Genomic DNA, 25423 nt, shown 5'->3' on the forward strand with positions numbered 1-25423 from the left:
CGAAGGGAAAGAAAGCTATTGGATGTAAGTGGGTTTATAAGATTAAGCACAATGCAGATGGTTCTATTAGCAGGTACAAAGCTAGGCTGGTTGCAAAAGGCTATGCCCAAACATATGGCATAGATTATGATGAAACCTTCAGTCCAGTTGCTAGGATGGCAACTGTCAGATGTGTGATTGCTTTGGCAGTAGCCAAAGGTTGGAGGTTGCATCAAATGGATGTAAAGAATGCCTTCTTGCATGGTGATTTGCAGGAAGAAGTGTATATGGATCAGCCAGCAGGTTATGAAGATTTAGAGCATCCCACGTATGTGTGCAGGTTGAAGAAGGCACTCTATGGGCTCAAGCAAGCACCTAGAGCATGGTCTGACAAGATCAGAGAGTATCTTGTCAATATTGGCTTTTATGTTTCTAATGCTGATCACTCACTTTATGTGAGAAAGGGAGATGCAGGTTTGGTCATTATAGTCATCTATGTGGATGACTTGATTATTACAGGTGATAGTGATAGTGGGATTGCTGAAGTCAAGGGCTGTTTGAAGATGAAGTTTGAGATGAAGGATTTAGGTGAACTAAGGTACTTCCTTGGCATTGAGGTGATCAGATGTGATGATGGTATATGGCTATTCCAAAGACAGTATGGCTTGGATATGTTGTCCAAGTATAGTATGACTGCATGCAAACCACTTTCAGTCCCGTTGGAGCAGAATGTAAAGCTGAGTGCTGATGTTGGGGATGAGATAGAAGACCCTACTATGTTCAGGAGGATAGTGGGGAGTTTGATCTACATGACCATTACAAGGCCAGACTTGAGCTATGCTGTTGGTCTTGTGAGTCAGTTTATGCAAGTACCTAGAAAGCCACATTTGGATGCAGTCAGACGCATATTGAGATATGTGAAGTCCACATTACATTATGGACTTTTCTATGAGGCAGGTACAGATGTACAGGTGTTTGGATACACAGATGCAGATTGGGCTGGTAGTATGTCTGATAGAAGATCTACCAGCGGATACATGTTCTCTCTTGGTAGTGCAGCAGTTGCATGGAGCAGCAAAAAGTAATCTACAGTTGCTTTGTCAAGTACAGAGGCTTAGTATAGAGGTGCTGCTGTTGCAACATGTGAGGTAGTATGGCTGCAAAAGCTATTGGCTGATTTGGATGTCCAGGTGGAAGGTCCAATTGTCATTTATTGTGACAACATGAGCAGTATACAGTTGGCTAGGAACCCTGTGTTCCATGCCAGGACAAAACATATTGAGGTACACTACCACTTTGTGAGAGAGAAGGTACTAGCAGGTGAGATTGACTTGGTGTATGTCAGCACACAGGATCAGATAGCTGACATCTTCACAAAGGCCTTGGGTACAGAGAAGCTTCAAAAGTTTCGAAGCTTACTTGGAGTTGCAGAGATGCAGTTGAGCTTGAGGAGGAGTGTTGAGATGACAATCTCAACACATGCGGACATTGATGATGGACCGCCTGGTTAGATGGGTCCACATGTCTACACTTAGCACGTCGGTGGTCATTATGACTCTCACATGGCCACTGACTCATTTTTTATTATATTCAGGTTGTTACACCTATTTACAGCTGGCATAGTTATAGCGCCAGTCGACTAGTGTAGTCGGTTATGCATTGTTTGACTTAGTAGGCCACTTTCCTTTTATGTTGTATCTTATCTATACTTTGTGTACATTGTAAAGAGTGTGGAAGAAGAAGAAGAAATCAGCAAGAAAACGTTTTGACCTCCATCTCTCTTCTTGTCTCTTGAGTGAGCTTCTCCTTGTGCATTCTGTGTGTGTTCGGCGCAGCATCTTGAGCAACCCCCTCCACCACGCGATTCTTGACACTGCGGATGCATAGGGGATCTTGGCCATCTCGGCCCTCTACTCATTAGTCTATGAACAATCAGCCTGTGATACCTTCACATAAGAAGGCAATGGACAGCTAATAGGCTTTACGTCCTACATGCAGAAGAGCTCAAGGACTTTATGAATGTACTCCCTCTGTGACAAGTAGAGGAGTCCCTGATGCCTGTCGCATCTAATGCGCATACCAAGTATGTGAGCAGCCTGTCCAAGATCTTTCATCTCAAAGATCTTCTTGAGCTGAGCCTTAAGAGCATCTAGCTCATCATGAGCTTTCCTTGCTATCAGCCACATAGAGGACCAAAATTAATAAAGAACCATCACGGGCTTTCTTCGTGTAAAGACACGGATCCATAGCACTCCTGCTATAGCCCTATGACTGTATAAAGGCATCAAACTTATGATACCACTCCCTAGGTGCTTGTTTCAAGCCATAAAGACTTTTCTTCAATCTGCACACTAGGTGCTCCCTGCCAGGTTTTGCAAAGCCCTTAGGCTGCTCCATATAAATCTCATCATGCAAGTCCCCATGTAAGAAATCCATCTTGACATCCAACTGGTATAAATCCAAGTCAAGTTGAGCAACTAAAGCCAAGACTAAGTGCAGGGTGGTCATCTTAACCACAGGAGAAAAGACCTCATCAAATTCCACACCATGCTCCTGCTTAAAACCCTTTGCTACCAATCTAGCCTTGTATGCTGGCTTGGGGTGTCTAGGGGTACTTTTCAGCTTGTACACTCACTTGCATGGCAAAGCCTTCTTGCCCTTAGGCAAGGAAACCAAATCCCAAGTCTCATTCTTATTCAAGGAGTTTATCTCAGACTGCATAGCCCTGAATATCACCCTTGTGCATAGCCTCATCATAAGTGAAAGGCTCTTCTGCATCTGTAACCAAGACATAATGCATCGAGGGCTGAAATTTATTAGGTGGATGTCTGTCTCTAGTAGACCATAGGCTCTGCTGCCTGCCCAACTGCATGTCCAACACCCTGACCATGAGCATCTGCTACAACTGTAGGCTGTCCAACTGGCTATGCGGGAGCTCTCAACTCCTCCTGAAATATGACCCTGTGGATCTCAACAACTCTCTCAGGCTGCCTATGCATCTTGTCTTCATGGAAGACTACATCATGACTGGGGATGACTTTTCGCGCCTGCGGATCCCAAAGACGGTAACCCATCTCGCCTGCATCCCCATAACCAAGGAAAATGCATTTGACACTCTTAGGATCTAGCTTACTTCTCTTGTCCCTGGGCACATGGCAAAATGCCTCACATCTAAAGACATGGAGATGTGCATAAGAAGGAGGTTTTCCAGTCCATACCTCCTCAACAACCTGGAAATCCAAACCACCAGAAGGTGATCAATTTATGATATGCAAAGCTATACTAACTTCCTCAACTCAAAAGCTCTATGGTAGGCCTGCGTGGCTAAGCATACTACGTACAAGCTCCTGGATGGTTCTATTCATTTGCTCAGCCAAACCATTTTGGGGGGTGTAGGGGGCAGTCAACTGACGCTTAAAACCCCTCTCATCACATAATTGCTCAAAATCATGTGAGACATACTCACCGTCATTATCTGTCCTTAGGCATTTTAGCCTATACCCAGATTGGTTCTCAACCAATGCAAGCCATCTCTGAAACACAGCCAAGATATCAGATTTCAGCTTAATGGGATAAGCCCAAAATTTTAGTGAAAAATCATCTATGAAAGTAACAAAATACTTGGCACCACCCATAGACTGACAAGGCATGGTCCCACAAACATCCGAATGTACCAATGCCAAGGGCTCACTCATGCATGGCCTACCAAACTTTTTATCCGTAGACCTAGCCTGCTTGCCATAAAGACAATGCTCACATGAATCAAAACATGCACAATCAAGGGGCGGTAAGTACTGCAAACTAGAAAGCATTTTCATTCCCTTCAAAGACATATGGCCCAAATGGGTATGCCAAAGAGATACATATGGGATAGAACCCACAGACAAAACATGATCAAGGGAAGAAGATGATACAATCAAGGGATGGAGGCTGCTAGACCTCTTGCAATCACAAGTCTACCACGAGCGATCTTCCATGCAGAGTCTCCAAAACATACATGATATCCTGTGTCATCAAGCTGTCCAGCTGATATGAGACTGCGTGTCAAAGCAGGTACATGACGTACATCCTGCACAACAAAACTGCTACCAGAAGGAAACTGTAGCCTAACATCACCAATGCCCACAGTATCAAGAGAGTTGTCATCACCCAAGTGCACAGAACTCGAAACAGTATGGTATGAATGAAACCACTCTCGGCAAGGTGTCACATGAAAGGACGCACCTGAGTCCAAGAGGCAACACTGTGTATACATAGAGTGTATCTCTGTCATCTACAAAGCATTAGAAGAAGGTGCAAGGATATAATCATCATCATCAACATCCTTAGGCTGCATAACCTTGATCTCTTCAATTTTAACACTGGACTTTGCAGGCACTATGCTGTGATTAGAAGACTTATCTTGCACTTTGTCTTTCCCCCTATCTTTGCGCCTTTCATTGCGCAATTCATGGCATTGTGGCCTATTATGGCCCTTTTTCCCACAATGTGACAAGTAACATCTGTATTCCTGCCACGGGATTTTCTACGTGACTTCCCACGAGACTTGGACCGAGATTTTTGAGAATCCCGTCCACGGCCACTGCCACTGCCACTGCCACTGCCATTGCCATGCTTTCCATATCCATCATTCTTGCCTCTAACTGTCATAGCATGCAACACATGAGAGGCATCCAAATTCTTATGGTTAACCTCTTCCTACAGAAGAGCACTCTCAACATCCAGATAATTTCAAGGAAGCAGTAGAGGCACATAATGCAGTGCGGAATACATCCCATGACTCATTAAGAGTACCAAGCAAGAAAAGAGGAGTGACATCCTTTGCAAAAGTGATGTCCTGTGAAGTCAAGTTCTTGAGTATAGCATGGAAGTGGCTCAAGTGAGTAGACATAGTCACATTCTCCTTCATGCACAAATCCTTAAATTGCTTTAGCCAATACATTTGACTCGCTGGATTTTTCTTATCATAGAGATTCTTGATTTTATCCCACAACTGCCATGCACTCTGTTCTTCCTCAAATACATTGTAATGAACCTATTCTGTGAGAGATAATACAATAGTGGACTTGCATAACTCATCAACCTCAAGCCATTCCTCATCTGGCATAGTTGCAGGCGGATACCCGTTCAATCTCAAAGGTTTGATCTGCAATTTTTGCATCAACACCACCTGCTAAATCTAGCTCTTCATATAAGATTAATTCATACCATCAAGCTTAATGATGTTGAAAATAGCATGATCAGTGGACAAACTTGCCATAATGCAGGCTGGAAGACTGTAGATAGTTCAAAAGTGCTTACTGTTTACTACAGAAAATGATCAAAAAATCACAAAATCGAGAGAAAATGGCGAGAAAAGTGTAACCAAAGCTGCTGCCCACCAAGTACTAGTGAAAGTACATCATTTTAGAATATTTCAGCATGAAAAATCCATGTCAGTCCATACATATATGCTTGCTATAATAAATTAAAGATTTCAGTAAATGAGAGCTAACAGTGCCAAAATCGGATCCCAAGTTAATCAGATATTGCCAAGACCAAAGCTGGCATCATGCAGGCATAACATAGGCATATGACAGTCGATAAGCATGAACTCAACACCTAAACATGTCATACAAACATCTGCCAGTGAGTAGGCACACCCCCCAGCCAACACGGCAAAGTGTTCCTGCCACTACCAAGACTTGACACAAGTAGGTGTCAGCTCACAAAGAGAGGGGCCCAAAGCAAAGAGTCAGCTCATAAGCATTAGAGAAACCAAGACATATGAACCATGCATCATCGTGAAGGGTAAAAGATCCCAAATAGTCTCAAAAGCTCAAAGAGCATAGACCGCCTGCTCAATGGTGGCTGCCAAGCATCCAAACACGCTCCCACTGGCACAAAAGCCGTAAATATCAAGCAACAAAGCTCAAACAAAGCATGTACAAGCACCAGTGACAAGTGTCCAAGATCAAGCATCAATGGTATGTTGAGATATCGAGCTCCACTGTGATATGCCAGGGTGACCGTTGTGCATTTATGTCACCGACTTGTCAGTTTGCAGATGCGGTCGGTACACCGCCCATGAATAATAGCTAGATGACAACTATCCTTATCTATTCTAGTTCGTGGCTCAGTTAGTATGCCGCCTTAGTTATTTGAGTTTGGTTTGAGACCCATATATAGGGTTCTTCTATTTCTATGTACTCGAGTTCTTTTGGCTTACACAACTAAGAAGAGGAAAACTGTTTTCAGCCTCCACCTTTGTGTGTATTCCCCCATTGTGCAAGCAAGAAAGCTACAAGTGAGACTCCTTCCTTCTCTCCCACAATCTTGACATGGTATCAGAGCCTTGTTCATGGTAAGGAGCTCAAGAAAGCAAACCAAGTTCGCAGTGTTCTGGTAAGAGGACCAGTGTTGCTTTCATTTTTCTGTTTTGGAAGCAAGTCTCTGCAGGTAGCACAACCGGAAAGTGCAAGAGTGCATTGTCTCAGATTGAGACGCCCTTCGCGGTGTAGCAAGAGGGTAGTATATGTTGTGGAAGAGGGCTTTAGGCCTTGGTTGCTCTGTTTTTTTGATTTGAGGCCATTTCGGGGCCTGTTTTGGAGGCGGAAGTTTTCTGCACACACTCAAGAAAAGGCCCTGTTTTATACTATGCGACCACTGTTCTACAGGTCGGTGAAAAGTTACTGTAGAAATTGCATGTATGCCTATGCGCAGAGACATTGGGAGTTACAGAATCATCCTTATTGTCTGTTGATGTAAAATCGTCATTAGGAAGTGACTGTGTGGTCAAATACCACTTTCGTCAGTTTTGCAGATTTGCCCTTGTGAGACTGAAGCTATGTTCTTTGCAGTGACAGAATTTTTTGCAGTGTTTTGTAATGGCGTCTGATTCTCTTTCACAGATTGTCACTGAAAAGCTTGACAAGAAAAACTTCCAAGCATGGAAGTTTAGAATGACGAATTTCCTTATGGGAAAAGGATATTGGAAATTCATTGCAGGAAATGAAGAAGAATCAGTTCTTCCTGATATTCCCAATCAACAGCAAATGCAGGCATCTAAAGCATGGCATGAGAGAGCCAGGAAAGTTATGTATTGGTTGTCTATCAGCATTTCAGACTCTATGATTGTGCATATTCAAGATGCAAGTACGCCAAAGGAGGCATGGGATACTTTGTCAAAAATGTATAGCACAAATACGCAAGCTGGGAAAATGCAGCTCAAGCAAGAGTTGCACAATGTGCAAAGAGAAAGTATGAGCATCAATGACTACCACATGAAGGTGAAGAAGATTGCAGATGCACTTGCTTCCATTGGGTCGCCAGTGGAAGATGATGGTTTAGTTTCTGTGACCTTGAATGGTCTAAGAAAGGATTATGCACAGTTTCGAACATCCGTTTCCATTCGTGAAAGATTTCTTGATTTTGAGGAGTTGATTGCTCTTCTAATTTCTGAGCAGCAGAGAAATGGTGGTGCATCTTCTTCAGGAGGAACTTCAAAAGAAGCTGTCTTCTACTCAAATGCTGGAAGAGGTAGAGGAAGAGGTAGAGGAGGCCGATCTGGAGGCCGTGGTAGAAATCAGAATATGCAGCAAACTCAAGAAAACCAGTCCTTTGGAGGAGGACGTGGTAACTCTAGAGGCAGGGGGAGCCAAAGAGATCGTGGTGGATGGCAAAGAGGCCAAAATGCAAACAGCAATGTTGAATGCTACTACTGTGGTAAAATGGGTCATATGGCTAAAGACTGCTATAAAAAGCAGAATGACATCATGAATGGAAAATTGCAACAAGGGAATTATGCATCTTCTAGTAGACAGGGTGATGACAAAAATGAGCATTTGTTTATGGTGCGGCACATGATCAATTCTATGACAAGTGCAGAAGAAAGCAACGATGTGTGGTATGTTGACTCAGGTGCATCAAACCACATGACAGGTCATGCAGAATGGATGCAGGATGCAAGGAAAATGGGAAAACCAGGATTTGTGGAGACTGGTGATGATACTGCACATCCTATTGTGCAGATTGGAAATATTCCTTTGTCTATGCAGGATGGAAAAAAGAAATACCTGTCGGATGTATTTCATGTCCCGAATATCACCAAGAACTTGGTTTCTGTTGGTCAAATGGTTGATCAGGGCTTGCAGGTCAGATTTAATCATCATGGATGCTTTGTTGAGGATATGAAAAATAAAGGTCGCTTGATAGCAAAAGGAAAGAAGAAGGGCAAAATGTTTACGTTGGATGTAGACATGCCTGAATTGAGTGCAGCAATGTTACATGGGACCGGTGTAGTTGTAGATATTGATATCTGGCATAAACGCATTGGTCATGTTAATGTACAACGACTTAAATCAATGCAAGCCCAAAATATTGTTGCAGGATTGTCTAAATTCAAGGTTGCAGAAATGCATAAGGTATGTGAAGCCTGTCAATTTGGAAAACAAGCAAGGAAACCATTTCCTAGACATGTTCAAGAGAGTAAGAAGCCATTGGAATTAATCCACTCTGATGTGTGAACTACTAAAGCTACATCTATTGGAGGCTGTCATTATTTTGTCACTTTTATTGATGACTATAGCAGAAAAGTTTGGGTGTATTTTATGAAAAAGAAAAGTGAAGTTTTTGGGCATTTCAAAATTCTTAAAGCTATGGTTGAAAAAGAAATAGACCTGCAAATAAAATGCCTAAGGTCAGATGGAGGGGGAGAGTACCTCTCAAATGAGTTTGCAAGGTTCTTGCAGGAACATGGCATAAAGCAGCAATATTCATGTAGTTATACCCCACAGCAAAATGGAATTGCAGAAAGAAAAAATAGACATATTGGAGAGGTATCTCGTGCCATGCTCAATGAGAAAGACTGCCAGATTTTTACTAGGCTGAGGCAGTTGCTACAGCAGTCTACATAATGAACAGGACTCCCACCGCAGCAATACATGGCATGACTCCAGAGGAGAGGTATACTGGTAGGAAACCGAATATTTCTCATTTGAAATTTTTTGGTTGCATTGCCTATGTTCATGTGCCAGATGAGTTGAGATCCAAGTTGGATCCAAAAGCTGAAAAGTGCATCTTTATTGTTTACTCTCTGCAGCAAAAAGGGTATAGATGCTATAACCCTTCTACTCGTAAGTTTATAGTGAGCAGAGATGTTGTTTTTGATGAGATGAGTAGCTGGTATAAACCAGTAAATGTGATTGATAATGTGGATGCACAAAATGGTAATGCTGCACAGAATTCACAATAGCAGTCACAAGATATTAGTGGACCTGGAGCGTCCTCTAGCAGTGGTTCATATTCTTCGCCATGGAGAGGCAGATTGAGATCAGGAGAATCTTCTCAAAGCAATGCAGATAGTGGTATGTAGGTATCACGAAAAGGAAAAGAGAAGGTAGATCAGCCCATGTTTGATGTGAATGCAGGTCACTCTTATGTGGATGGTGAATCCAGTGGCTCAGAACAGAGCATTGATGATGAGTTGGGTATTCCTTCTATTATTATACCTGGAGTAAGGAAGACCAGGGATTTTTTGAGAGCACCTGGGAGTGAACCTACTTTGCACAGGTCTACCAGAGCTAGGTATCCTGTGGATAGGCTAAAATATAATGGATTTACAGCCATTCACTATGCCTATATGGTCAAAGTGATACAGAAATAAGAACCCACTTCTTTTGAGCAAGCCATGGAAAAAGAAAAATGGGAGAAAGCCATGGATGAAGAAATGGATGCCTTGGAAGCAAATGCTACATGGGAATTGGTAGCTTTGCCTAAAGATAAGAATGCAATTGGTTGTAAGTGGATTTATAAGGTGAAGCACAATGCAGATGGTTTTGTGAACAGATACAAGGCAAGATTAGTAGTCAAGGGGTATGCATAAACATATGGCATTGATTATGAAGAAACATTCAGTCCGATTGCAAGGATGGCAACCATAAGAGCAGTCATTTTTATGGCTGCATCAAAGGGATGGTCTTTACATCAGATGGATGTAAAGAATGCCTTCTTGCATGGTGATTTGCAAGAAGAGGTCTATATGGAACAGCCACAAGGTTATGTGCATGCTGTTCATCATGAGTTTGTTTGTAGGTTGAAGAAAGCCTTGTATGGCTTGAAGCAAGCACCTAGAGCATGGTCTGACAAGATAGGACAGTATCTTGTCACTATTGGCTTTCAGATTTCCAAGGTAGATTTCTCACTTTATGTGAGAAAAACAGAGAAAGGTATTATGCTGCTTGTCATTTATATTGATGATTTGATTATCACAGGTGATAGTGATGAAGATATCCTTTATGTGAAAATGCTAGTGAAGCAAAAGTTTGAGATGAAGGATTTGGGAGAGCTGCGTTATTTCTTGGGCATTGAGGTGATTAGATCACCAAGTTGGATATGCTGTCCAAATATGGGATGACAGGATGTAAGCCTATTTCACTTCCTTTGGAGCAGAATGTGAAGTTGAGCACAGATGCAGGTGAGCTTCTCGAAGACCCTACTATGTACAGACGCATAGTAGGAAGTTTGATTTATATGACTATTACCAGGTCATATTTGAGCTATGATGTTGGATTGGTAAGTCAGTTTATGCAGGCTCCAAGGAAACCGCACTTGGATGCGGCTAGACGCATACTCAAGTATGTGAAGTCCACATTGTAGTATGGACTATTTTATGAGACTGGGATTCAGATACAGTTACATGGATACACTGATGCTGATTGGGCTGGTAGTATTTCTGATAGACGATCTACCAGTGGATATGTGTTCTCTTTTGGGAGTGCTGCAGTCACTTGGAGCAGCAAGAAACAACCTACAATTGCCTTACCGAGCACAGAGGCTAAGTACAGAGGCGCAGCAATGGCTGCATGTGAGGTAGCTTGGTTGCATAAGCTACTTTATGATATGCATCAACCTACAGATGGACCAGTTGTCATTTATTGTGACAACATGAGTAGTATACACTTTGCAAATAACCCAGTCTATCATGCTAGAACAAAGCACATTGAGGTGTATTATCACTATGTGCGGGAGAGGGTTTTACTAGGTCTTATTGATTTAGTTTATGTCAGCACAGAGGATCAGGTAGCTGACATATTTATGAAGGCATTGTGAGAAATGCGGGATCTAGAGCATGGCAAAACCGGAAGCTATGGAGGATGAAATGAGAAGTGTGGACTCATGATGGAGAAGACAAAGACACTGTTTGTTACACAAGTGAATTAGGTTCCAAGATTGAGACTTGGACTCATAAACACAATCTTGTGTATGTGGACAATGACATTGACACTTCACTGAAAAGAAAAGAGTACTATCATTGCATTAAGAAAGGAAGCAAGTACAATGCTTTATAGGAAAGTAGGAAACTGCAGTAGGCACATTGTGCATATGGGATAAGTTAGCCTGCACGTCCTTGACCATGAAGCTCCATACAAAGAGGCTGTTTAGTGAGTGTGATTGCTGATTCTCAACACCCCTCCTCAATCACAACTAGAAAGGCACAAAGTGTGTAGAGGCTGTAATGAGAACCACCTGCAAAGTGTGGGCATACCACAAACATGGAAAAACACCAAAGGCTATCGCAGAAAAGGCTAAGTGTGGGTACCATAAACATGTGGACATCCAGAGGCTGTAACAGGGGCCTCACAAAGTGTACATGGACTATAATGCCAAGTTACATAAGGAGTTTACAAAGCTTATGGCAGGAAGCATTAGGGCAAGGAAAATACAAGGCTATTAAAACAGTCTATCAGAATTATGAGAGTACAAGGACTGATGAGTCTTGTCCTTCCGATCCTGGTGGTCTTCATCTTCATCTTCTTCTTCCTTTGCTCCATTTTCTTCTTCTTCTTTGACTGTGACTAGATAGGCCTTTTGGGATCTCTTTCTTGCGTGGCAGAACTTCTCGGTGTGTCCGGTCCTTTTGCAGAAGTCACAAAAGAGCTGATCCTTCTTGCCTTTGTACCTGTTGCCAACATATAATGCATGCTCATCTCTAGAGGTACTTGGTTCTTCTTTAGTTTTTAGCTTCTTTTCTTCTTCTAACAGTGATGCCTGGATATCAACAAGTTCAGGATTTGGCATGTTGATTAAAGTTGTTGATACATTATTATATTCAGGAGGCAAACTCTTAAGTAGAACATCGATGCAAACATCTTCATCCATTTTAATGTTGATTCCTACAAGTTGGGTTAGGAGTCCTTCCATGTAATTGAGATGTGTGGCAAGTGATGTGCTGGACTTCATTTCAAGCCTGAAGAACTCAATCAGGAGACCATACTTTGATGATTTAGATTGTGCACCGAACAGGGTGTCAAGTCTTTTCCATGTATCCTGTGAGGTCTCACAGTTATCCACATGGTGGATATAACTGTCGTGTAGCTCCAGTTTGATAATGGCCTGGGCTCTGTCATCATTCTTTTGCCAAGTAGTTGCAAGGTCCACATCCCGAGGTTTCTTCTCTTTGCCATTTGTGATGGCCCAGAGACCCTTTTTCATCAAGATGAGCTTGATGCGGGTTTGCCAGGTGTGGAACCCGACTCCTTTGGATCGAGCATTTGGAGAGTCTTTTCCCATGTTAGACTTACAGGAACAGTAGCAAATCAACTTCAGACTTATTAGATTTAAGTAGCAGAAGAGTTGGTTGAGAGACACAAGTGCTAAAAAACACTAACTGAGTGTCAATGAATACCAAATCTGGAAAGTCCTTTACTCTTTTAAATCCAAGTGATCTTCCCCTTCTTGATTTGATGTTGATACCTTCAAATCTGAGTGACAGTACTTTAATGAACTTCAGAGAGTATTGCTCAGTGATTAAAATCACTGTTGATAACTTCAGTGAGAGAAACAGTGAGAAATGTCAGAATTTTGAAGCTTTGGCTATGGCTTTTGCATTAGGGTTTCTGGGGGCAGCCTGGTTTTTTGCTGATTGCAGGAGCTACAGTGGATCATTTTCAAAAATTTTTATATGCCTAGGAAGCTGACTTCATGGGCTATCAATGTCCCATGATAATCGTCAACATCGTGGACTGTATGCAGCACGCAGGCAGCTCGAATGAATTCGGCGCAGTTCAGGACAGATTTCCGCAATTTCCGCAATGTTGGAGTCAGGGCGCAGCAATGCAGTCAATTTTTGTGCCAGGATGAATCGCCTTGAGTAGAGGAACAACTCCCTAGAAGAAATTGTGGGCTGAAATGGCCTGGTTGAGGAGTTATTGAAGCTCCAAGTAAGGTAGGTCCTGTCTGGCTATGGCAGACACAGAGCAGAGATTGAGGATTTTCACAATGCTGAGCTCCAGATGGTCCAATGTCCTGGATTGATGTGATACAGGGAAGCTTTGTGAGTTAGAAAATACTTTTCCAGAAGGAAACTCCAAGAGATTTGACCTGTGGAGTGAGATATAAGCAGCTCAATCTAACAGGGTGCTGCTGGCTATGGCTGCCATGGAAGCTTCAGTGAGAGTAGAGTTGGGAGATGAAGTCATAAGCTGATATTGAGCTAGAATGAGGTTGAGAGGAATCAAGAGAGGCTAGAGAAGCAATGCCATGCCCAACTGGGCTCTGATACCATGTGAGAAATACGGGATCTAGAGCATGGCAAAACCGGAAGCTATGGAGGATGAAATGAGAAGTGTGGACTCATGATGGAGAAGACAAAGACACTGTTTATTACACAAGTGAATTAGGTTCCAAGATTGAGGCTTGGACTCATAAACACAATCTTGTGTATGTGGACAATGACATTGACACTTCACTGAAAAGAAAAGAGTACTATCATTGCATTAAGAAAGGAAGCAAGTACAATGCTTTATAGGAAAGTAAGAAACTGCAGTAGGCACCATTGTGCATATGGGATAAGTTAGCCTGCATGTCCTTGACCCTGAAGCTCCATACAAAGAGGCTGTTTAGTGAGTGTGATTGCTGATTCTCAATAGGCATTGGGTGTAGACAAGTTGCACAAGTTCAGAGACCTGCTTGGTGTGCAGGAATTGGGATTGAGCTCGAGGGGGAGTGTAGAGATATCGAGCTCCACTCGTGATATGCCAGGGTGACCCTTATGCATTTATGTCACCGACTTGTCAGTTGTTGCAGATGCGGTTGGTACACCGCCTATGAATAATAGCTAGATGACAGCTATCCTTATCTACTCTAGTTCGTGGCTCAGTTAGTATTCCACCTTAGTTAGTTGAGTTTGGTTTGAGACCCATATATAGGATTCTTCTATTTCTATGTACTTGAGTTCTTTTGGCTTACACAACTAAGAAGAGGAAAACTATTTTCAGCCTCCACCTTTGTGTGTATTCCCCCATTGTGCAAGCAAGAAAGCTACAAGTGAGACTCCTTCCTTCTCTCCCGCAATCTTGACATGGTACATCCTGGACATTTAGGCAGTAGAGCATCCGTATGTAGCATCCATAAGCATGTAAGACATCAAGTACATCCCAAGACACAACTCTGGCAAGCCAATAAATAGCTCAAGTAAGCTCCCGGGAATCGAAGGTCAGAGCTCTAGTAGCAATAGGCTCCAAACAATGTAACTAGCATGTAGTAATGGCATAGGCTAAGCATGTCAAGACCGATCAGACATAAGCAACATACATGCCATAAGTACATCCAAGACAGAGCATCCAAATGCTTTGCAAAGTGAGCTCAAGATCAACCAATGATCCCAATCAAAACCAAGCTCTATGTCGAGCCCCAAGTGTCAATGCATCACCATATATACCCGAAACATAGCCCGAAAAGCATAGGCATAAGCATACATGAGTAAAATGACTTCAGCCCAACTATGTACAGCAGTGATTTACTGTTCAAAATTGATAATTTCAGCACCAAAATCAGCTCCAAATGGCTGCCAAACAATAGGCATCAAACGGGACCAACCGAGCATCAAATGATAATGCCAAACAAGATGTACCATCAAATGTCAGTGTAACACTGTTATAAACTACCTGTGGACTATTATGACAGTCTCAAAATAGTGTTAAATTAGTCCAAATGCTATGCCAACACATCAACCATCAAAATCAAGCATCAAAGCATGTTCATATGCCCGAAATGGAGCCTTTCCAAGTGCCAATGGAGGGGGAGAGCTGCCGTTGTGACTGTCAATGCTGAAGACACATATGGGAGGGCTGCATGATTATGTCAACTATAAATGCTAGTCTCGAGGCTGCAAAAAATGGTGGCCATGTCAAGAATCGCGTGGTGGGGGGACTTGCTCAAGATGCTGCGCCGAACACACACAAAATGCACAAGGAGAAGCGCACTCAAGAGACAAGAAGAGAGATGGAGGCCAAAACGTTTTCTTGCTAGTTTCTTCTTCTTCTTCCACACACTTTTTACAATGTACACAAAGTATAAATAAGATACAACATAAAGCAAAGTGGCCTACTAAGTCAAACAATGCATAACCGACTACACTAGTCGACTGGCACTATAACTATGCTAGCTGTAAATAGGTGCAACAACCTGAATATAATAAGTAATGAGTCAGTGGCCATGTGAGAGTCATAATGACCACCAACATGCTAAGTGTAGATGTATGGACCCATCTAACCAGGCAGTCTATCATCAATGTCCGCATGTGTTGAGCTTGTCATCTCAACACTCCCCCTCAAGCTCAACTACATCTCTGCAACTCCAAGTAAGCTTCGAAACTTTTGAAGATTCTCTGTACCCAATGCCTTCGTGAAGATGTCAGCTATCTGATCATGTGTGCTGACATACACTAAGTCAATCTCACCTGCTAGTACCTTCTCTCTCACAAAGTGGTAGTGTACCTCAATATGTTTTGTCCTGGCATGGAACACAGGGTTCCTAGCCAACTGTATACTGCTCATGTTGTCACAATAAATGACAACTGGACCTTCCACCTGCATATCTAAATCATTCAATAACTTTTGCAGCCATACTACCTCACATGCTGCAACAATAACACCTCTATACTCAGCCTCTGTACTCGACAAAGCAACTGTAGATTGCTTTTTGCTGCTCCAAGTAATTGTTGCACTACCAAGAGAGAACATGCATCCACTAATAGATCTTCTATTAGACATACTACCAGCCCAATCTGCATCTGTGTATCCAAACACCTGTACATCTGTACCTGCCTCATAGAAAATTCCATAATGTAATGTGGACTTCACATATCTCAATATGCAGCGAGATGTAGCCATGCCATAGAGGAGCAGAATGTATTTACTGTAGAGACTCTCTTGAATTTGTAAAAGGGTCATATACACTCAGAGGTAGATAGGCAAGACTACAGGGAGTTCCGAGCATGAATCAGAGGTAGAAGAAGGCCTTTCTTGCTACCTGTGACTTTGGCACTCTTTTGCTGTTTAGCAGTCCAGTCACAACCAGTCATTTCATCGATACATTTGGCATGAATGGTATCAGCATACATCTGTTGTTTCTGCTTTATGCTAGGTAAGGTGCATTAATCTTGGTGGAGGCATGTGCTTCTCTTCCAAATGTGGCTTTCTAGGTACTTGCATAAACTGACTCACAAGACCAACAGCGTAGCTCAAGTCTGGCCTTGTAATGGTCATGTAGATCAAACTCTCCACTATCCTCCTGAACATAGTAGGGTCTTCTATCTCATTCCCAACATCAGCACTCAACTTTACATTCTGCTCCAATGGGACTGAAAGTGGTTTGCATGCTATCATACCATACTTGGACAACATATCCAAGCCATACTATCTTTGGGACAACCATATACCATCATCACATCTGATCACCTCAATGCCAACGAAGTACCTTAGCTCACCTAAATCCTTTATCTCAAACTTCTTCTTCAAAAAGTCCTTGACTTCAGCAATCCCACTATCACTATCACCTGTAATAATTAAGTCATCCACATAGATGACTATGATGACCGAACCTGCATCTCCCTTTCTTACATAAAGTGAGTGATCATCATCAAAAACATAAAAGCCAATATTGACAAGATACTCTCTGATCTTGTCAGACCATGCTCTAGGTGCTTGCTTGAGCCCATAGAGCGCCTTCTTCAACCTGCACACATACATGGGATGCTCTAAATCTTCATAACCTGCTGGCTGATCCATATACACTTCTTCCTGCAAATCACCATGCAAGAAGGCATTCTTCACATCCATTTTCTACAATCTCCAACCTTTGGCTACTGCCAAAGCAATCACACATATGACAGTTGCCATCCTAGCAACTGGACTGAACGTTTCTTCATAATCTATGCCATATGTCTGGGCATAGCCTTTTGCAACCAGCCTAGCTTTGTACCTACTAATAGAACCATCTGCATTGTGCTTAATCTTATAAACCCACTTACATCCAATAGCTTTCTTGCCCTTTGGCAATGATACTAGATCCCAAGTCTTATTGGTCTCTAATGCAGCCATCTCCTCATCCATTGCTGCATCCCAATGAGTATGACCAACAGCATCCTCAAAGCAAGTGGGCTCAACATCCTCAACTATTTTCACCATATAAGCATAATGGTGAGCTGCATAACCTTCAAAACCAAATCTTTTAACACGGTATTTGACTTTGCTAGATCTGCATACCATCGGATCACTCAATGGGGCCTTTACATTACTATGAGCTCTCTGTACACTTGGTGTCCTAACAAAAGGAATACCAAGCTCATCATCCAAGCTCTCTGAGCCACTGGAGTCTCCATCAAGAACTGCATCAATGTCATCTAACACTTTATTCTTTCCTTTGTCTTTACCTGTAGTGCTACTAGATGCACCTGAAGATGTAGAGCTACTCCTTAGTCTGCCAGACCATGGACTACTAGATGATGTCTCTGGTCCACTAAGAGTCCATGATTCTTGCTTTTCAGCCTGCACATGAGTGTCATGATCATGATCATCATTCAATGCATCACCACTAGATGCATACCAACTACTCATTTCATCAAAGATGACATCCCTACTCACTCTGAACTTACATGTGACAGGGTTATAACAATGATACCCTTTTTGCTCTAAAGAGTATCAAGCTTCTTTTGTAGCTCATCTGGCACCTGAACATATGCAACACAACCAAATACCTTCAAGTGTGATACATCAGGCTTCTTACCAGTAAAGCATTCTTCAGGAGTCATCCCATGAACTGCAGCGGTGGGGGTTCTGTTCATAATATAAACAGCAGTATGAACAGCCTCAGACCAAAAATTCTTAGGTATATTCTTTTTAGCCATCAAGGTGCGTGCAACTTCTGCAATATGCCTATTTTTCCTTTCTACAACCCCATTTTGCTATGGGGTATACCTGCATGTAAACTGTCTCTTTATCCCATGAGACCTCAAAAAATCACTAGACTCATTCGAGAGGTACTCTCCCCCTCTATCTGACCTCAAGCACTTTACTTTCAAGCATGTTTCTCTTTCAATTATAGTTTTGAAAGTTCTAAAGTTCTCAAATGCTTCACTCTTTTCCTTCATAAAATATACCCACATCTTTCTAGAACAATCACCAATGAATGTGACAAAGTATGAACTGCCTCCAAGAGATACATTTTGTGTAGGCCCCCAAATATCTGTATGCACAACATCAAGGATATTTCTGCTTACATCTCTGTCATGTGAAAAGGGTTGTCTTGCCTGCTTACCAAACTGACATGCTTCACATACCTTATGAAATTCTACAACTCTAAATGTAGGCAAACCTGTAACCAACCCTTTGGACTGCATTAACTTCAGCCTTTGTACATTTGCATGTCCAATGCGTTTGTGCCAAATTTCAATATCTGCAACAACACCTTTTCCTTTAGCATACATAGTAGCATTCATAGTAGGAATTCTAGCATCCAGAGTAAACATACGTCCAACTCTACTTTCCTTTGCAACCAACCTGCACTTGTCATTGAAGTCTTCTACAAAGCAACACTTTGCATTAAATCTGACTTGCAGCCCTTGCTCTACCATCTGACCGACTGATACCAAGTTCTTTGTAATAGATGGCACATGTAATACATCTGAAAGACTCTTTGTCTTACCATCATGCAAGGACAAGGGAACCTTTCCAATGTGTGAAATTGGGTGGCATGAATCATCACACGTCTACACATAACCTACATTTTGCAAATCTTGCATCTCTCCAAACCATTCTGCATGGCTGGTCATATGATTGGATGCACCTGAATCAACATACCAAACATCATCATGTGTTCCCTTTCCTGTAACAGCATTCAGCATATGATACATAACAAACAGGCGTTCATTTTTGTCTTCATTCTGTCGTGAAGACGATGCATAGTTTCCTTGTTGCAACTTACCACTGCAAATATCATCTTTCTTAGCATAACATTGGGCTGCAATATGATCTGTTTTGCCACAGTAGTGACACACAATACCAGAGTTGTTAGAACCTTTGTTCTACCATCCAACTCTTCCTCTAAAGCTCCCCCTGCCTCTAAAGTTACTAGACCTCTTGAAACCTGCATATTGCCAAATTGCTGATTCAATCTATTTTTTTGGTTGTCACTACCACGTCCTGTACCACAGCCTCTTGAAGAGAACCTGCCACATCCCCTTCTTGAACTAGAGTAGAAAGCTTGGACCTATTCACCACTTTTTTCAGATGTCTCACTCTGCATGTTGATCTCTTCAATGATCATAAGGGAGACCAACTCATCAAAATCTGGAAATGGCTTTCTGACATATACAGAAGTTACAAAAGACTTCCAATCCTTTTCATTGTTAAGTCCACCCAAGGTAGACGACACCAAATCATCATCATCGGATATTGCATCAATCGTTGCCAAGGCATCTGCAATGGTCCTCTGGAATTTTCCATGCTTCATACTTCTCTGGTTGTTTCACAAGTATATTGCCTTCCTCATCTCGAGGTGGAGATACAAACTTCCTAGCCATGGGTCCACCAAAGCATGGTTTGCAAGGGATATTTCCACTCTTGGCCAATTTTTTCTCTCCTTTTTTATTTCTACTTGGCCCCTGTGTAATCCAATTTTAGAGAGGACTTGTTCTACCTTCTTGCATGTAGCATTAGCTTTTGACACATGCTGCATCTTGTATGCAAAGCATACATATTCATATACTAGCTTCTCGATTATTCTAACCAAACAATGCAATGTGCAAAAGTGAACCCTTGTCAATGGTATTTCCAAAATAGGGTGCCAACTTGGATCCATTGGGACTAGCACTCCATTTCTCATGAGTTTATGATCACATGTTGGAGCACCTTGGTGCCTTGTCTTGGCAAGCCATTATTTCTTTCCATCTTTCCCTTTCTTCCGAGTTTTCATACAATATATACATGGAAATTTTACATTTGTTGCATTCGATAAACCAAACATACACTTCATTATTTTTAAATCACCTGTAAGATGCCATTCAACTTGATAGTCCTCAAATCCTTCAACATGTAAAGTTGCTCTATTATTTTGCTATTGAATAACATTGGGTATATTAGTGAGGTTTAAAAAAAATTAAGTACTGCATGATCCTCCTTTGGTAATTCAAATGCTGCAAGGCATCATATTTCATTCTCTGATTGCACACTAAAGTATAAAGGATGGTTTTCATTGATGTCCAAATCCAATGCTCGATTCATAAGTGTTATACTCACATGTTCAAGTTTTTGCCCCTTGATAATCTCACTCTAGTCAAGTTATCCCCCCAAATGTCCAACATTGAGCATATCTAACATCCCACTTGCATGTGAAATATGTCCTTGGCCCAATGCCAAATCTTTGAAGATGAATTCAAAGGATATTCTTAATAAGAGCTTTGGTGAATATATATTCTCCATTATTCTTTGTTGGATAATAGACACAAGCTCTACCATCCTCGATCAAGTCATGCACGTAGTGATATTGGATCTCAATGTATTTGGTGCATGCATGAAAATTTGGATTTTTAGCAATGGTGATGCAAATATAAATGTCATATATTAGCATTGTTAGATCTTCATCATGTACTCCCATATGCCATAGGATCCTTCTTACCATACTTCTTCATATGCAAAAAAACAAGCTTCTTTGTGCTCTACTTTGGTAGAAGAAACTGCCATAGTTGGTTCCTTCTTACTAATCCAAGAGAAGATTGTTGAACATAAAGAGAAACAATACCCAAAAATGATATCATGGAATCTCTATTACTTTCCCAATCTAAGTCATAATTTCCTATAAGAGCACTTTCAAAATTGTATGTAGTACCATAGTTAAGAGTTTTGTCGAGACCTAAAATGGGCCCGATACCTAGCTCTCTAAGGCTCTACCTCGAGCCTATATGCTCAACCAGGAACACCCCAGGCCTTCATGGGTAGGAGCATCTAGAGGCTACACATTGATCTAGCTAGGTAAGCAGTTGTAACATTTATAGTCCAAGAGATCTCTTCCCAAACTCCTCATAGGGAGCCTCTACACATATTGGTGTTATACACCATGTAAAATAGAAATAGGGAGCACCCCTCACCTAATTGTCATGGCCCCCTTGTGGCTCTCCTACACCTCAAGCATTGGCTTCGAGATGCACTATGAACACATATAACACATACCACACGTAGTTCTCTCTTATAATCAATCATTCCATGAGATAGAATATGATCCTCACTGCACACTCCTCAAAGAGACCGGTCGCTAGCCCTATGGCTTGGGATACCTCACCTCAGTGTGGGTCAATGTTTATGAAGACAATTACCATGCATCTAGGAAGATACCATGTGTTGAATGCAATGCAACTATGAATGATTATAGTGCTTAACTATTTTTATTCATTTAAAATAGCATTGTAACAGTGTGAAACCATTTCTTTTCATGCTTTTATTCTAAGCATAATTGTTGCATTTACCAAGCATGCTCGTGCTACTAAACCCTTTGATTCTCAAAACACACATATCCTACATGCAAACTATATATAAGAAAAAATCAGATTCAACATGTAATCAACACTTATTACCCCCTCCCCTCCCTACCATTTAGGGTTGTGCATTTGGTGGTGGGTTTAGATAGTGTTTTGAGATATCTTTCTTCATAAAAAGTGATAAATACTCACTTTAACATAAAGATAGGCCTGAGGCTAAACTTCATGCTTCAGTCTTACCATACATCCATGGATACATATGTTATTATTTTTTATTTTTTAAGCACTATAAATCTATTTTTCTAATTTATTAATAAATAGTGATAATTTTTTATTTTCTAATGTGACGATTAGACTTTCTGAGAATTATTTTTATCCCACGAGACCACCATCAACACATCAAAACCCCCAAAATCCATTATTTACCCTAAAACCACAATTTTGCAGGTTTTGTGTGTTTATGGAAAAATCAATAGATGGTTGATTCTTGTTGATTTTCTTAATGTTTCTCATAAAAAAGATCATTGACCATAAAGAGCAATCATTTGCAACCATTTGTAATCAAGATCTGTCATAAAATGATGAAATTTATCACTTATAAAACTGTGCTTTATCTCACACATATCTCGTATTTGGAAGGCCTTTGATGCTCACTAACAGTCACTAACGCTTCTCCAAACATCAATCTATGTTGCATCATGTCTCAATTTCATCTTCCAATTGATAAACTCTCAAATCAGTCCACCCCATTCTCTCATAGATTGAACCATAGAAACATGCATCAAGAGGAGAGAGAGAGAGAGAGAGAGAGGAGAGAGAAAGACTAAATTTTGAAATCTCCATTTGGGTAGCTATTTTACGCGTGGAAGGAAGTAATGGAGAGTAAAAAATTTGAGAAATCCATGGCATTGATCAAATCGACTGCTTGCTTTTAGCCTCTCCACACCCCATCCATCAAATCATTGCTAGGGAGGGGCCTCATTTTTCTTTTGCGCCATTTTTTAGACAGTCCTTGCCCCCAATTGATAATTTTTTTAGACAGCCCTTGCCCCCAATTGATAATTTTTTTAAAAATTGTCCCTTTTTTGGGCCTCCCAAAGGCTCATGAACATACCCATTAAAATCTTGCACTATTTGACTCCCAAAGTGCTAGCTTCCTGCATATTTTGTGTCTGCGATTGATTCAAGATTCGAAAAATCTTGCACATCTGAATGAAGGTCTTGAATGGCCAAGAACCCTTGTCTTACTTTGATCCAACACTTGAAAATTTTATGAAAAATCTACAACTACTGCAAAGGTCAAAATTTGCGTTCTCGTATTCCAAAATCACTTAAAATTATCAGATTTGTGTATTCTAATTTCATCGGGCTTTAAATTCCACTTAAAATTTGCATCATTCCACACTTTTCTAGCATGTCTTGGGTGTTTAAAATCCCACTCTCAAGTTTCCTTCAAGTATTTGAGCACTTGCATGCCAGCTTTCCAATGACTTTCTTATGGTTTGTTTGCGAACCTACTCAAAATACCAATAGCAAAACTAATATCTAGTGTAGTGTTAGACAAGTAGATAAGGCTGGCAACCAATCTCATGTACCTCCCAATGTCCTACTAGTGCTAATGTATTCTCAATAGATAACTTCACATTGACCTCCATAGGTGTAGCTATCTCCTTACACTCAGTTATGCAAAATTCTTTTAAAATCTCCCATGCATACTTCTTTTGAGAGATGAAGATTTTGTCAAGCACTTGCTAGTAGACTTCAATCCCAAATAATAGTGCAACAAGACTAAATTTATAATTTCAAACTCAGAGCTCAAATCCTTTCAAGTCTAATGGATTATATCTTCATAGTCACCTATAAATAAGAAGGTCATCCACATATAGAACAATCATTACATATTTTTCACCATCCTTGTAAACATATAAGCTAGCATTTGAGGCACATCTTTTGAAATTCAAGCCTCAAAATAATTTATCTATATTTTAGTACCATTCTCTAGGGGCTTATTTCAGCCCATACAATGCCTTGTTTAGCTTCACCATTCAACAACACTACCTTAACATCCATTTGGTAAATTGACCATTTCTTATGAGCGGCCACTACAAATATTGTGTGAATAGTGGTCATTCTAGCAATTGGAGTCAACTAATCAGACTTTGTACTTTTTTAAGCTTTCATCAACCTCGTACTTCACCTTCCAAACCAACTTGATGCCAATAATCTTCCTCTTTTCTTACTGAACCAATAGTTCCCAAATATCATTCTTCATTATGATGTCATACTCAGCTTGCATAGCTACTCTTCATGCTGCATTAGCAAGTGCTTCTTCCAAGTTTATTGGCTCCTTTACTTTTCTCATAATCTCAACCATCAAGGCCATATTGACTATGTGAGCAAAAGCCTTTCTTTGCTCCTCTATTCTTAGAGACCTCATTGATCCATCTTCTTTTTCCTCAACTATCGTAGGCATAACATTACTACCATTATAGAGCTACTTCGCGGATCATGACAATGGCTTTTCTGGTGGTGTGATTGAAGGTTGGTGAACTTTTTCCTCATCATACAAAGATGATGCTTCCTCCTCTGTATATTCTCCTCCTCCACTATATGTGGCTCGTTATGATCTTCTTTGCCTCTTGAACATATAATTTATAAGCCTTTTACTCATTACTATAACTGAAGAATATTCATTTTGTACTTTTTGGATTTAACTTGTTTCTCTTATCGTTTGGAACATGTGCATAGCATTCACATCTAAATGTTCTAAACTATGAGTTAAATGGTTTCTTACCAAAATAGGACTTATGAAGAGTTTTGCACTTAAGAGCCTTTGTGTAACTCCGATTGAGAATGTAGACTACAATATTAATATGTTCTGCCCAAAATTGATTAGGTAATCCCTTGCCCTTAAGCATGGTCCTTGCCATTTCCATAGTGGTGTAATTTTGGCATTTTGAGATTTATGAGGCATCATCAATTGACACTTGATCCCTTTACTTTTGCAAAATTCTTCAAACTCCTTTGAGTTGAACTCACCACTACCATCTATTCTAAACTTATTTACACTTTTCCATATTTCATTCTCAACAAGTTTTAGGCATTATTTAAACTTACTAAAATCTTGAGCCTTATCATGAAGGAAGTACACCCACATCTTCTTATCGTAGTCATCAATGATCAACATAAAATAAGAAGATCCTTCCAAGGTTTCTATAGGCATTTTAATGTACAAGTCAGTATGCACCAATTGTAGGGAGCCTTTGCTCTATTCTTTCTTTCTTGTGGAAATTCCTTTCACTATTGCTTGCCCATCATACAAGCTTCATGTGGTTCCTTCATTTCAGTTATTGCAGGTAGGTGAGAAGCCATACCTTTCTTATGCATCTCCTTTAACATTGCAAAACCAATGTGACCAAATCTTTCATGCCAAAGTTTACTTGTGCCTACACTAGAGGTGGCTGTAAGAGTGCTTAGCTCATATAGGTTGTTCCTTCTTTCTCATTTGTTGTGATAACTTTTCCAACACTATTGATCACTTCTGCACTTATCTTAGTGAATCTCAACTCATAATCAAGATCAATTATAGCAACAATTGATAGAGCAGATTTCTCTTAACCTTTGGAATGTACAACACATTTGAAAGATTTTTGA

This window comes from Lygodium microphyllum, chromosome 5, assembly GCF_053477565.2.
Source record: "Lygodium microphyllum isolate KBCC chromosome 5, Lygodium_microphyllum_v1.1.10, whole genome shotgun sequence".
NCBI classification, from domain to species: Eukaryota; Viridiplantae; Streptophyta; class Polypodiopsida; order Schizaeales; family Lygodiaceae; genus Lygodium; species Lygodium microphyllum.